This window comes from Protopterus annectens, chromosome 2.part0 (genome assembly GCF_019279795.1).
Source record: "Protopterus annectens isolate FY-2018-M chromosome 2.part0, PAN1.0, whole genome shotgun sequence".
NCBI lineage: Eukaryota > Metazoa > Chordata > Ceratodontiformes > Protopteridae > Protopterus > Protopterus annectens.
Window position 1 is genome coordinate 1052279279 of NC_056728.1, and position 14605 is coordinate 1052293883.

At 38.8% G+C, this 14605-nt stretch overlaps 1 protein-coding gene across 5 annotated transcripts in view; it reads right to left on the minus strand.

Annotated features, from left to right (window-relative positions):
- The window catches only part of ELAVL2 (ELAV like RNA binding protein 2), a 1537668-nt gene extending 1523542 nt beyond the window's left edge, over positions 1 to 14126 (minus strand). For 3 of the 5 annotated variants that reach the window (XM_044061279.1, XM_044061277.1, XM_044061275.1), the window contains exon 1: positions 13648 to 14124. The gene's annotated coding sequence lies outside the window, so the exon portion shown is untranslated. Of the gene's footprint in view, positions 1 to 1551; positions 1607 to 13647 lie in introns of those variants that run through there. The other 2 variants (XM_044061276.1, XM_044061280.1) reach the window with 2 other exon arrangements.
- Positions 14127 to 14605: the final 479 nt, after the last annotated feature.

Here is a 14605-nt window from a genome sequence, read left to right on the forward strand (position 1 = left end):
ACATTTGGAGGAAGAGTAGTGAATTACACAAAGAATGACAAGAGTAAAACTTCAGAAAATGTATATTTACATTGTCTGTCAATGTCTCCAGTTAAACAATAACTTTAAAAGTATCCCTGATTTTTTTCTGGATTTGTCCCAGATTCTGTTGGTTGTCCCCGATTGGTTGACAGCTAGGACTAAGCACATGAAGAGGTGACCTGCAACCTTATAGCAACTACTAAAATGGGCAACAAAACACATGACGTAGAAACACCTAAACAGAGGAAGAAACAGCTGCTCAACAGCATGAGGGCAACATTCAATAAGGAACAGGGGAAGAGAAGTCTTTTACTAGAGACTAAGTTGGGCAACTCAATTCAGGCGTAACTTAACCATTCCAAACAGATGTATGCCCGCTGATTAGAACTATTTTGATTAGCTCGTACCCAGATATCCACAACCCATATACCGGCAGCTCTACATTAAAACTAGATAACTCAAATTTTCAGCGACTCTATTCACTTGTCTGACCCCCTCCCCCACAAAAAAGGGCAATTGGTATAAGTTTCACTGCCTTCCAAAACATTACTACGTAGGACAATACAGTAAAATAATCACTCTGGCCTGCCATCAAAACAGTATAACGAATTTCCAGATAACATTTTCAGGGCAAGTCTTATATAATCAACCAAGACTTTAGTTTTGCACTTCGCTCCTCCCTTCCTCAAAAACAAGGGAGGAAATATCTGAACCGAGTGACCCAATCTTAAAAGGCCCAGTTGTAATAGGAGTATTTAAATTGTATTAAAGCCAGTCCGCCCGACACCACCCCAGCCTTGCAAACTCAACTGTGTAGCCTAAAAATTAGGAGAACCAGTTAAGCAGCCCAAAATCCTGCCAAGTCAAGCTGCGTAGACCCGCTATACAATCAGCGGCGATTCTCCCCAATTTATGTCTAAACTCCACTTTTAGAGAGCACAGCCCCGACAACCCCCACTACTGGGGGGAGTTTAAAGCCAGTCGCCCATACAAACAGCCAGCTTAAATTCCCTCCACCCACAACATTCCCATCTTCTCCAAATTCAAAATTTGGAAGCAGAACTAATGGGGACAGTCCACATTCTTTAATCTTACAGCGACAGTGAGAAAATCTGGACCATCCAGACGTTAAACACCCACACCTGTTAGCCGTCGAACCACGACATTTGTACCAAACATACCAACCTGTGGAAAGCTAAGCTCTTAAAAAAAAATCCATGTTCCATCTTTCAAGGGATTTTCACACCTTCAAATAAAACAGGCTGTTTTAAACAGCCGCAGTAAACTAACGTTCTTCACAAAGTTTTTAACCACAACAAACTTCCTAGTTACAGTCTCAACCAATGGTGGATACCAAGTAGTTCAAGCTCATGCACAAACTGCGTTCTACTTTTGCAGCAAAAATGGGCCTTCCAAGTCGCGCGACCCCACTGCATTTTAACATAGAAGGGCGAACGTTTTCAGAAAAACTGAAGCCCATGCTTAAAAACAACACAATATATACATAATAAAACTACAGACCAGCCGCACCTTAAACCACCACTACTTCTTTCAAGTGTGTCGTACCACGTTCTCAACTAAAGTCGACGACCGCGACACCTCGCGGCGGGAAGAGAAGTAAAATACAAACATGACTGACATGCAACCTAACCAATAAACACGTTGAAGGGGGAGGCGTGCTCCTAAAGTGGATTCCACTTGTTAGGAGAATAGAACTAACAATGACAAGTTAGTCTTACAGAAATGTTTTAATGTATTTATTAAAAAAACACTAAACTTTCATAGATTCATCCTTAGTGTTTTCAATTTATATTTAAAATACGGTTGACACCACCCACCAAACCACACGGGACAAGCTAGCTACTAAACATATCTCTGTAGACCGTTGTATTGATAAGTGGCTTGATAAGAAAACAGCAAGTGAGTCGTATAAACTAATTAGCACCTGCTACGTTAGTTTAATTGCCCGCATTTTTGGGTGCTTCAGTTTGATATTCTTTGACTTAAAGAACGCGTTCTATTCAAGCATTTTAACAAATGCTGCATTCTGCTTATTTGATTGATAAGCCACTTTAAACAATACGTTATAGTAGGTGAGTAATTTAACCAATTACCGATGCGTTAAAGACTTCACACAAAGTTGGTTCTTCTGTTTATCAACGTACAAAATAGGGAGACAAACCTAGCACTAACACTAAATTTTGCAATGCAAGCTTTTGATTTTATTACGTGTAATTGTGAAATACCGACTTTGTGTGTTTGTTAAACGACGCGTAATTTGAGGAAATTATGAACTCAAACAGTATTATGAAACACTTAGACAACGTCCACATTGTAAAGAAATCTTTAATAAACTACAAGGAAAGTAAGCCCCATTGACTACAGAATGCGTACGTGAGGATTACTCGAGTGCCTGGCGTTTAATTAAACTACTATTAGAGTTTAGACAGAAATAAACAACCTGCAGAACTGTTGTATAACTTTCTTCTCCTACTCATATTTCCGCTTAGTTTTCTTTCTACTAAATCATGTTTTTAAGTGTGCTCCTATTTTGCTACCTCCAAATCTCTTCGGACCATTTAACATTCAGCTCTCAGAAACTTCATAGATTAGACCCTTTTGTGATTATTATCTGGACGCTCGGGACGGCACCGGGGAAATTCACTTTTATAACTTACAGTATAAAAATCTAGACTTATAAAGGTAGTAAATTGATTTGTATATCTAAAGATGTGAAAAAGTCATTTTAACGTTTATATTGGCACCCATTTTTTAAATATGTCCCTTATTTCACATGGACCAAGAGGAATGTTCTTTATTTTAAGCCTTACAAAGTCGGTGCTATTTCACACTAAAAGGTTCTATCCCGATTGCCACCACAATTGACAAATATTAATTGTAAACATCACTTCTAAATAATTTTAACTATTCTGTGGACTTCCTAAAGTTGTTAGCAAGTCCTCCACATTAGGAAGGGGTAGTGTTATACGTTTTAGAAGTGGAAGGTTGAAAGTGATTAACTCCTCTAGTCTGAAGCCGTTAACATTTTCCCCTTTTTTATATGTGGTGTGGGAACTTGGGGGGGGTCGGGTCTCATAGCAGATGAAGTTAGTTAAAATTGCACTGCAACACTGCTGCCACTGCAGCTGCGAATTTATGCTGTTGTATTTACGATGCCAAAACACTGTCAGATGAGCTTCTAGTTGGGGTTTATAGACTTTGATCAAAGTTTGGAAAGAGCTACGCTAATGCTAGTTAAGTGCAAATTTATGTTTAAAGTTAACTGCCTCGAGAATAAGGTGTGCCAGACAGCAATGTACCAAGATTGCTAGTTAAACCAAAGTTTGATAGCTGTGTGCTATGCCGTTAAATAGTATATAGAATTCAGAAAATTGTACTGTTACTTGCAGCAGAAAGCAGGTAGCATAAGTAAAGTATGAGCCTCACTTGGATGGGGACAGAAAGTATTCATATAGCTAGTTCAGAGGTTTCTAAAAAGCAGGTTTTTAGCTTGCTGGCATGTGGATGGTTTTAAATTAAGAATTCACCAGAATTTTATTTGTAATAAATGTAATCTGCTAAAGTTATAGAAATATTTTAATGTGTCATTTGATAGTAAAGAGTTTTTCTTTGCAATCACCATTTACTACACAATTGTGACATTTGTTCAAATGTTCATTTGAGTGATACAGAAGTCAAGTGGCAAGTTTCACTGAAAGTACATCTTACTGAAAATTGTAAAGGTCTATAGATAGAATTTCTGGTGTAGGGGTTGTAAGGGAAATCATTTAGAAGATTGTATCCATTGGCAATTGTCTATCATGTTTTGTGCTATAGGATCTAGTTTTCCGAATATGTTAGGCCAGAAGGATTACTAAATATTAGGATAGTCTATTTTTGTTGCAAACAGTTCTACATTTTTTCAGTTGGTGCTTTAGGAACTTATATATAGGACATCAGATTAAATGTCAACTTACAGGGGACTTGTAAACAGAATGTGTCATTACTGTGAATTCACCCTTTGGACAGAAAAGGGTACAGCATGATCCAGTCATGAGTTTTTGCAATAATGCAGTGTTTTGAAAAGGAATTTACAGCCATGAAAGCCAAGATCTGCATCTACAGAATGCAGAGTCCTGAAAACTGAATAAATCTATTTTACCATATTTTGTCCTACCACTGCCTGTTATATCCCACTGTCAAGGTAGAGAAGGCCCTTTATGCCGCTATTTGGATGACAGGGAAGAGATTCATAGTTAATACCCCCACAAATGCAAACTGCATTGGTGACCTTGCACCCATTGTACTGGTATTGCATATGCACATTGCCTCTGCAGGTAATTCACCTGTAAGAGGTAGATACCTGGCCTTCAGAGGACAAAGCTAAGTGGGGAAACTACCCGGAGTCTCTCCACCTTCTCAGAGAAAGGAAGTCTGACAGTAGTTCTTAGCCATTGCTGGCACTTGAACATGAACCAGTAGTATCAAAATCAGCATTAAGTGAGGTAATTCTCTACATCAACAGTTTAGTTGACTGGAACAGTAGCAATATGGAATCTAGACAGTAATATTAGTGGAATTGCTATGACTACGGCAAGAAATCTCTCCCTTAATGTTCTGCTTATAAGTAATATCTGTATGCTCTGCCCTTTTGTTGTATATAACAAAGCAAATCTTGCAACAAAAGCACTACTGCATTGCCCTTGGATATTTAGTATTAGATAAAAATGGATTCTGAAATTAAAGCACTCAGAGCCTACATTGCTGCTTACTGCAGCACACATGTTGTAAACTGCAGAAAGTTTTGGTTAGGGTTTCTCCACACAGACACTGCAAGATCATGTGCATCCAGACATTGCTTTCTGCACAGATAGCTGTTACTGTACAATTTGCTACTGAAATCCCACTGTAGTTAACTAACTTTTTAATCTCACTAACATTGTTAGGGGCTTGCTGTGCTACTAACATGAATCTCCAACACTTCTGAGTTATATGCTACTAACACGAATCTCCTATACTTCTGAGCTATAGATACATGGAAATAACTTCACCCCTTCAGAAGGGGAAATACTCAGAGGTAATCTTAACCTTGGACTTTTACTCCTCACATATATGTTTAAGAACTAAAATGGTATAAAGAATTGCAGGGCTGTCATTTATCATATAATCTAGGGACAAGTTATAATGCTTCGTTGATTACTGAAACTTCTGTAATCCAGTCTGCACACCACAGTAAGAGATTAGGAAGCCACTTCCAGGTGATGCTAGACTTTTCTTTTACTGTGTAGAAGTTTCAAAAGTAAGGGCATTCCCCCCCTTCAGATTAGGGCACAGATGTAGGGCTGTGACCCAGATGAGAATCCTGCTCCTTGTTGGGGGGAGTATTTTCACATACAACTTCAGTATGAAGTGTTTCGGGGCAGCCGAGTACAGAATATTTGGGGATTTGGATCCACCACCCAGTAATTTCGGCTGAAGATCGCTGCATTACTGTTTTGAATACCTGCCTCTGTAATGACTTTTCCCCATTTGGAGATTTCACAGGCATCCTTCCCAATCTGTTTTATAGAATGGTTAGTCAAAGTTTTAACAGCAGTTAATTTCATACATATTTTCCTGTCATTTTGCAATAATCAAGTAAGACATGCCAAAGCAAATTTTCCAAGAAAGCACTAGTATATTGTCACAATTTATGCTGAATGTTAAGTCCTTCAGAAGTGGTGATGGTTGGTCAGATTCTTGGTTATCCTCCCAGAATGTGTAAATACCTAGAGGTCATTGCTTAAGTCATTTTACTAGATATGCAAGTTAGCCTTTTGAAAGCCTTGGTCCGTGTTCAAAATGAATTCAATAATTTTGTACCCTCAGTTTCTTTGGAGAGGGTCTTGAGTGAGAATTAAGAGGACCAGAAGACTAGGAGCAAGGCTGAACCAGACACACCTATGTATATCCCCCACTTTGGGGGCTGAAAGAGTCCTGCTGGATAGTAGTAGTACAGAAGCCTGTAGACACAAATTGTGATAAGGCAGCCCAGTCTCACTCATACATTCATAGTGGAGTGGCTCTGTGTGTGCATTGTGTCTTCAAAACTGGGATCAAGGAATCTTACCATGTCAGAGAACTACAGTCCTTAAGCTGAAAATATGACAGTGAACAAGTTTCCAGTGAGGTGGTTTGAACCTGCCCTGTAATCCTACCATTATTTGTACGGTGAAACAATTCTGAATACTAAAGATGAGGACTCTTTCCTGGAGTAGAGAAAGCAATGTGATTCCCACATTTTTTTGAAGATCCTCTTTCTGCTGGTATTTTCCCTCCACCTTTCTTTTGCATTTTAACTTAATTTTCTAAACTGTGTTGGAAATCTGCTGAATTTATGGAATCAGAGTTCCTTGAAGGGGCTTGCTTACCAGCTTAAAAAGATATGACAATATAGCTTTGAATGGACTTGCCTACTTGACCACATGTAATTTTATATGGTAATAGAGAGTAAATATTTACCAGAAAGTAACAATTAATAGTACAATTTATTATAAGGGATTGTCATTTCAGGAGTATATGTTCCTATCTAGCCTGAGTGGCTAGATCTCATTAGGATCAGTTCAGCTGGAAATTGGTGAAAAATAAACCTGAGAGCTGGGACCATAAATGGTCCTAGTAATCTAGACTTTTTCAGTGCAGAAGTGAACTTTGATTCCCCAGGTTTTCTGTTTATCAAATTCTCTTTGGCTGCCTGGCAGACTAGCTGCCATGTATGTGAGCCGTTATGGAGGCTTAGTAGTGCTGTCTAATTACAGTATTTCAGACTGGATTTCAGCACTTCCAAAGGGATAGCTCCTGAAATCCTTTCAGTATATTGGTTTTGCTTTAATAAAATACAGCACATCTGATGAGATTGTAATAGTTCAGCTTCTTTGGTACTGGTATGTGGGTAGCCTATAATTTGCAGGCTCCGGTGAGGATTCAGTGCAATGCTAGATTTTCAGCTGGAGTCTAGTGGTCAGTAAATGTAATTTAGCAAGCTGTGCTCTGTATATTTTGATCACTAGGATATTAACTGGAGCAATCCTCTTGCAACCTTCTTATGGTGCAATTCCAGAAATAGTCCCATCAAGTAGAGTACCAAAGTTACCAATAACTGCTCTCATACACTTTCAACAGGAAAGTAGAGTGCTTTGTCAATCACATTCAAGATAAGTGCAATACTTGTATGCAAACTGTTGCAAAGTTGACAAGATATTTTGTATTGTTACTAGAAACACTACATTTTGTTGCCCTTATTTAATGACAATCCAGCAAGTCCCAGACTCCCTTTTCAGAAGGAATGTGAAAACCTCAGCTATAATCTGGCATCTTCTGGATAGCAGTCTTAATACCTGCCAATTTGTAAGAATTATTCTTTCAAGGAAAAGATGACAACGTAAACACTTGCATGCTGTAATTTCAAATAGACCAATTTTACTGTCCATGGCTCTAACCAGCAAGAGACAGCATAGATTTTAACCACTTGAGTGGCCTCCTCCATGTGAAGCAAGCAGCAGATAGTCTTACTGCAACCTGGCTACAGTGTCTTGTATACAGACAGAGACAAAGTCAAAATATTAGTATCTGCAGCAGAAATGAGAACAATGTGGAAGAAAGATACCCAGACAGTTCCAACAGTAGTAGGAGCAATGAGTCTTTTAAAAGAATCTACACTTGTATCTAGATACGTTACCAATCCATGTAACCCCGTACGAATTATAGGAGTCATTACTGGGTGCATTGTGGTGTTGCGAAGAGCACTTTTGGCTGACAGATTGAAACAATACTAATTTCATGAACTTTAATCATATTTTGACTTGGGAATGGGGTCCATTCCCATCAAGGTATCAGAAACCCAAAAGATTTGAAGAAACTAAAAAAGGCAGCAACCTGAATTCATCCAGGTTGCAGACTATCTCTAGCCACATGCCGATTGCTATAAATTGCTACATTTGCTGATCACCACTGTTGGCTTGTCACTACAAGGCTATGTCTTCTATACTCCCCCCCCCCCCCCATGCAAATTCTTTAAATGTAAGTTACTGCATCAACTCCAAACAGAAAAGCTGAATAAGATTGTGGAAAGGTCAATCCAAGCAGTTAAGATATTTGCAGCTTATAGCAGCAGTTTAGACACTGGTCTCAAATGATTTTTCTAACAAATTAACAGATTTTGGCACATAAGATTTGTGTTGCCAAAATATTTCCTATCCCACAGTTTATGCAGCCTCCAGATTATCACCCCTCCCAATAAAAAGTTGCCATTTTGATCAAAATAATTTACATGCCTTAAGTGCAGTCACTGTAAGAAACGCTTGCACAACATGCGGTGTGTATTGTAAAACAAAAAATTGTAGAACCATAAATATCACTTTTCTATAAATGTACCACAAGACAGGAAAATGCTGCTGAGACAGAGTAACATGATAATGAATGTAAAAGTATTTAAAGAAACTGTATATATAATTCATGCAATAGCATATTAACAGAATAATCAAATCTGATAAGTACCCCCCTCCCCCCCCAAAGACACTTTGGTTTAGATATTGCAGTGAGTTTGGGAGTTATTCAAACATGGTCACGGGGAGGAGTATATAAACTTTCTGTAAACAAAAGCTCAAGCACCTCTTTGGCCATAAGGAGAGTTAACGGTACAATTTTTTTTTTGGGGGGGGGTCAAACAGTCAGTTGGCCTGCTGCCTTGATAGGCTATTAAAATTACTTTCTCCTTAGAGTTAATCTGGATGGATTAAAAGTGGGTAAAACTGCATCTTAGGAACACATTTTTGAACTGTTAAGACAGGTTTTCAAGTGAATGGACAGACTGTGATATCCATTAGTCTATGGCAAGGTTTTCAGTACTGAGACTGCAGCATAATGGGGTGCCATCTTTTGGATAATATACAAAATGGGTCCCATCTGCCAAACTTGGTGGTGGTTCAGCTAGATTACATTATTCCACACACTCTACTGAAAAGCAAGAGAGATTTTTCCTGGTATCCACTCCTAATTACCAACTACAGCTCAAATTTCTCCTGAAAATAGGCCACAAACCTAGTGGTACTAACCTGGCCCACAAAGATAAATGTTGGATTTTAACGGCCTGCTCAGAGAGATGAATTAGCTTGGTTAAATCTTTGAATTATTTGTGGACAATAAAAGGACACCAATTTCCTTGGGTTGTTATTCCTACTCTGATGTAGGAGTGAAATACCAGGAAAACTGGTATAAAAAAAAAAACTATTCAACATTTCACATGACCATTTTGAGTTTTGCAATTCATTGCATAAGCAGTAATGCAGTTAATTGCAATGGCTTTTGCTGACAGTACCTGAATGTTACTACAAAACATTGACATTTCTTCCATGCTCGTGTGTTAATATACATGTATACACATGAATACAGTTCCTCAAGCTCGTGTTTTCTGCCAGTACCAGACAATTCTTCAGTAAGAAATCCAAGTATATTGCGCAGAAAATGGATCAAACATTCTATGGATGTCATACAAGTAGTTCTTTGCTAGTACAGAACTTGGCAACACAAGTGAAATGAGAAAAGGAGAATGTGTGTAAATATGCCATTTACATTTACTGCAGCGTTTGAAAGCAGCAGAATGTATTCGGTCAGTTGTGCAAAATGCTTGGTCTGTGTATGGATGAATGCCAGAGAGGAAAAAACTGTCAAGACACTTAGCTTGCAGTAAATGGGTGGAGTGCTTCTCATTTGATGTTTGATCTTACATGGAGGACTGCATATTGATAGTGTTCAGGTTACTAAAAAAAAAAAAAAATACTAAAATCTATTCTTGGATCTCCAACCATATGAAATCTGTGCTTTAGTTTCCCATCAGTCCATACCAAGCATGCATCAAAGCAGTGCCTGGAAAGGGAGCATCACAATTGATTTTGTAATTAATGAATGCTTTTATCCTCCACTCTTTCAAAACAGCAGAATTTTAGAACACAAACTGAGCTGAAATGCTTGTCACTGTTTTCCAATTATCTTGCTTTTCATTTTTGCTAAAAATTGCAAACAAAATGTTTGCTTTACAAACTTGTACTTAAATTTTGTAAATAAACTGGTTCAAGGATCTGCTTCAGCCATGACTAGAGCAATTTGGCAGTTGTCCAGAATGGACATAACTTGCATTAATTTCAGTTAATGCAAGACTGTATCCATGCCTAGTGCGCAGTAGAGTTGCTTTACAACAGTCCATTTCCAATCACGTTTCACTACTCCAATAAAAGTGAAATTCACTGTATAAGCGTGACATGCAATAGTTAATGTAAAGGGGTATTGGTGGCACACCAGCTTGAGCATCAGGGTAGTATTTCAGGATAAAACAAAGATAAAGTGACTATTACGTTGCTATATATACACACACATCTATATTTCTCCAGGGATTTGCACACGAAGTGTGATTACTGAAAATCTGGGGTCACTACACAAAGTATTCGGAAGACTTGAGTGCCTTTGTTTAGTAAGTGTGTGTACCCCTGGTTAAGTGTTAAATTTACAGTGGGGGAATATCCAATATAGTACATCAAAGGCAGAGTTAAAATATCCACTTGGGACATCTAGTAAAAGATCCCATTAACTGTCCTGACTGTGGTGGGACTGTTGTGTGTGACATTTCAGTCTTGTTCAAAGTAATTCTTTCTGAACTGTGTGCAACTTATATATGCACACACTCTTATAACTATCAGGAAGTACAGAGCTGAATGCCTTCATCGTATGTAAAGAGTCTTCGCAGTAAACAGAACTTTCACTGTAAAATTTTTATAATGTGGATTTTAAGTGTTTGTAATGCATCTGTTTTGGTAATGAAACTACAGTATTCTGTTAGATTCCACATCATATTTGCTTTTCTACATACACAAAGTGACTACCATATCAGAATGAATGTACATTCAGAGGTGGGTGTTACATTTTATATATTTAATATTTTAAATGTTTAATATTTCCTCAATTAGAGCAGTTTTGTAATGAGATTTATATTTGTAAAATTAATGGAGCAGACTTTGCTGTAGTCTCAGTGAATGAGATAAGGTGCTATAAAACTAGCATTTATATAAGCATTATAAATGTGCTTTGCAGCAAAGAAGCTTGTAAGACAATTGAGGAAAAGATGCATTTCATGAAAGGTCAAAGTTTTTGGTGAGATTAGTGGGAAAGGGTGGTGTAGGTATATAACTAGGTTAGCAAGTTTGTAATATTACTTGTCTGTGTCCCCAGAATTTTAACACCAGGCTGTGTTCAATTTAAAAAAAAGTAGGACCTTTTTATTTTCATTCTGCTCATGGCAGACAGTGGATTTAAGGATATGTTTTGTAAAACCTGGCAATGAGTGCAGATAGGAGGTGAGGGTGAATTTGCCCACAAGTGTTCCTACTTGAATAGTTTGCATTCTTTACACCTGAACTGTGTTGGACTAACATTAACAATGCTTAACATTACTAGTTTTAAATTTAACCAGTTGGCTTTACATGTTATGGTTAGCAGAATGCAGAGTCTGGTGGTGTACTGGTGTGGCCAAGTAGTATAAATACCATCTCTGCTCCCCCCACCCTAACTCCATCAAAGGATGGATAAATGTTTAAAAACTATACAACTCCTAAGGAGAAAATACAATATACAGAAAGGTCTGGAATCTTTATCTTTGAAATTAGAAAGTCAAACGTGCCACTTTTTTTGATAGTGCATTCTAAATTGAGACTAAACTACCATAAGGAATGTCCAGTTGGATAATTGTTGATACCAGAAATTCTGGGCACAGTTATGGCAAATGTACAGTGTCTCTCTGCTTCAGGCCCCTCAAACAAAAGAAAAACCTTAATATGGTCATAGTATAGTTTTAGCATGCACAAGTTAGCCATCTCCGCTTTGATTCTTATTACATCTTTAAATTTCAATGCAGTGATGCCTCTGACTTTACAAGCAACCCCCCCCCAAGCAGGGTATGGCTCGCAAAACATGTTTCTCTACTTTTGCCACATTGCAAAATATAATCAACGCATCTGTGCCTGCAGTGCTACAGCTACAGAATATAAAGTATTACGAATATGTGAAGCAGTTACACGTAGCTTCAGTGTTGGTCTATGGAGGTCACAGTACAGTTACAAGTGACCACACAGTAGAGGTGGGATTTGAAGTTCTGTCCCCCGTGTTCTGCCCCGCTATGTGCACGCATACATTGCCATTAACAGGATTCCTGCAACTCCTTATCACGTTGCGTTGACAACTGCCTCAGAAGGGGGGCGATGAAAAGGCCCTTGCCCAAAACACACACGCACATACAATAAAAATGCACCTTTGAGCTGTACCGCGAGGCCCAATCTTGATACAAACGTACGGCGCCCAGGTAAGAATGACAATGGCACACGTGTTAACACTGTAAAGCTGAGCTCCAGTCCTACAAATGGTCTGTGCAAAACAAGCGCTTCTCATTGTATGTACTGGGTACTTGTACCCTATGGCTGACACCCCCAAGTTAAGTTAAGCAGTTGGGCTGTACAGTTAGCCTGTCTCGAAGACATGCTTAGCCCATCCGTTATCTACAGCCAGTGTTGAATTTTACATTACTAAATGACTCGCATCTTTTCAAGGCGTTAGACAAAATGTAACAGTCCATGTAAAGTACGCCTGGGATGCTGTAGCGATAAATCAGTGGACCGCTGGCAATACTGGATACGTTTTACCCTTTATTAACAAATTAAAATGCTTACAATTATGGAAAGTTACTTTCCAGATTAGATTCCAGTATGAGGCGCAAAGTTATTTCTCAACCGGTGCCCAAAATGGCATGAAGTGAATGGCTTAATGTCATTATGTAAATGATTAATGATTATACTTTCTGGTTTCTGCATTTCACTTATTCTGTCTTTTTAAAACGAAAGGACGGAGGCTTTAAATAGAGATTCCTTGCCAATAGTATTACAGACTGCCACTGAAGACCTAGCATCGTGGTCCCAAATTATAGATTGCCATAGATTTAAGGGGTTCAATAAGAAGACTTTGACTATCGAAAGATGAAGGCTCTGGAGTATGCATCATCCATGTAGTGCTGATCCCTATGAATCATCGAAAATACACTACATGCTGGGTATTTACAGTTTGCATTTGGAAGACTGCTCAGACTCTGCATACCATAGCATTTCAAATAAAATGCAGTCAAGTAGAGAAGTGTAAGATTCACATTGAGTTTCACTTAAATTACTAATTGGTCAACGACGCACGGAAACCAAGATTTAGTTTGGAAAGAGTTTAACAAAGGTTTCTATTCCTGGATAGCTGGAAATGTGGATGTGGGGGGTGTACCAAGGTAAATTCTATTTACAATAGAAACGGTCCTTCCAAAGCTGACAGCACACCGAAGAGCTCGACTGTACTCGGAGGTAGGCTGGATGACAGGCTAACCAGAAATGATCAAACTATACATTTCACGCACAGACTTGCTCAGTCTTTCCTAATCCGCTGTCAACTCTATTTGTGAGAAATAAAACATTATGCTAAATTGCAATAAAATACATCAGAATACAACACCACACATGCCGTTTCCAGTGTCAGAAGGTCAAAGCAAAAAAAAAAAAAACAAAAACTTACCTTTGAGATAAGGTAAAGGACGACGGTGTAGTCCGTTTCTATAAATTGTAGATATCAATAGTCTAAAAAAATAAGCTGCACAGATCCGAATAACTTCAAATAATCACCAAAATGTGTAAGATCAATCTTCCGCGAAACCAGAAACCAAATGACAGACAAGTAAAATTAAAAGAAGGCGACTAATAACGGAGGAATAATGTTTTCCCGTGAAACAATAAAAAATGCAAACAAAAAAAATAATGGAAGGAAAGGATGAACACGTTAAAACGGAGAACACTATCCGTGCCTTGTTAGTGGCTCACACAACCCAAGGTAGCCGAAGCATCTCGCAATAGTGCCGTGGGTAAGCAGGGGGAGGGAGCCTTAAATGGGAGGCGGACTCGCGCGTAGATTTATAGCGGCGGCAGACTCGCCCTGAAGTGCATAGTTCCTTCCAGACCAGCTGCCACCACTACTGCATCTTGCTTAGCCCATTCCATACCATACTGAGCACTCGAACTTGATAGGTATTGCCGCATCTCATTGGCTGTGGGCTTACCTGTTAAGCACCGCCCCAATTTTCTGGCGCAGGCTGCAGATAGATCCTGCGTGCGCTAAGAAGCGTTAGCGTCCATCTCAAGCTAGGTTGGACTGTGCTTTTTTTCAAGGCATCGGGAAGGATTGGAGACGTAGATGTGGGCTAAAAGCTCGGGAGTTTATCACTAATATAGCTTGTCAGCTTTTCACTTAAATGTTACAGAGAAGACCGACTGTATCAGGGGCCTTTTACCTGCTGAGTTTGTCCATGTCAATGCTGCAAGTGTTCCACCTAGTGCTTTGGTCCTCAGCGAGTTTTCTTCCCGGTTGTTTGTTTACCACATGCAAAGCAACTATCTCTAACAATTAGAGTTTGAAACGTCATTTTTTTATTACAAAAATATATGTGGCAATGACTGCATCAATTGCCTGTGTACATCTC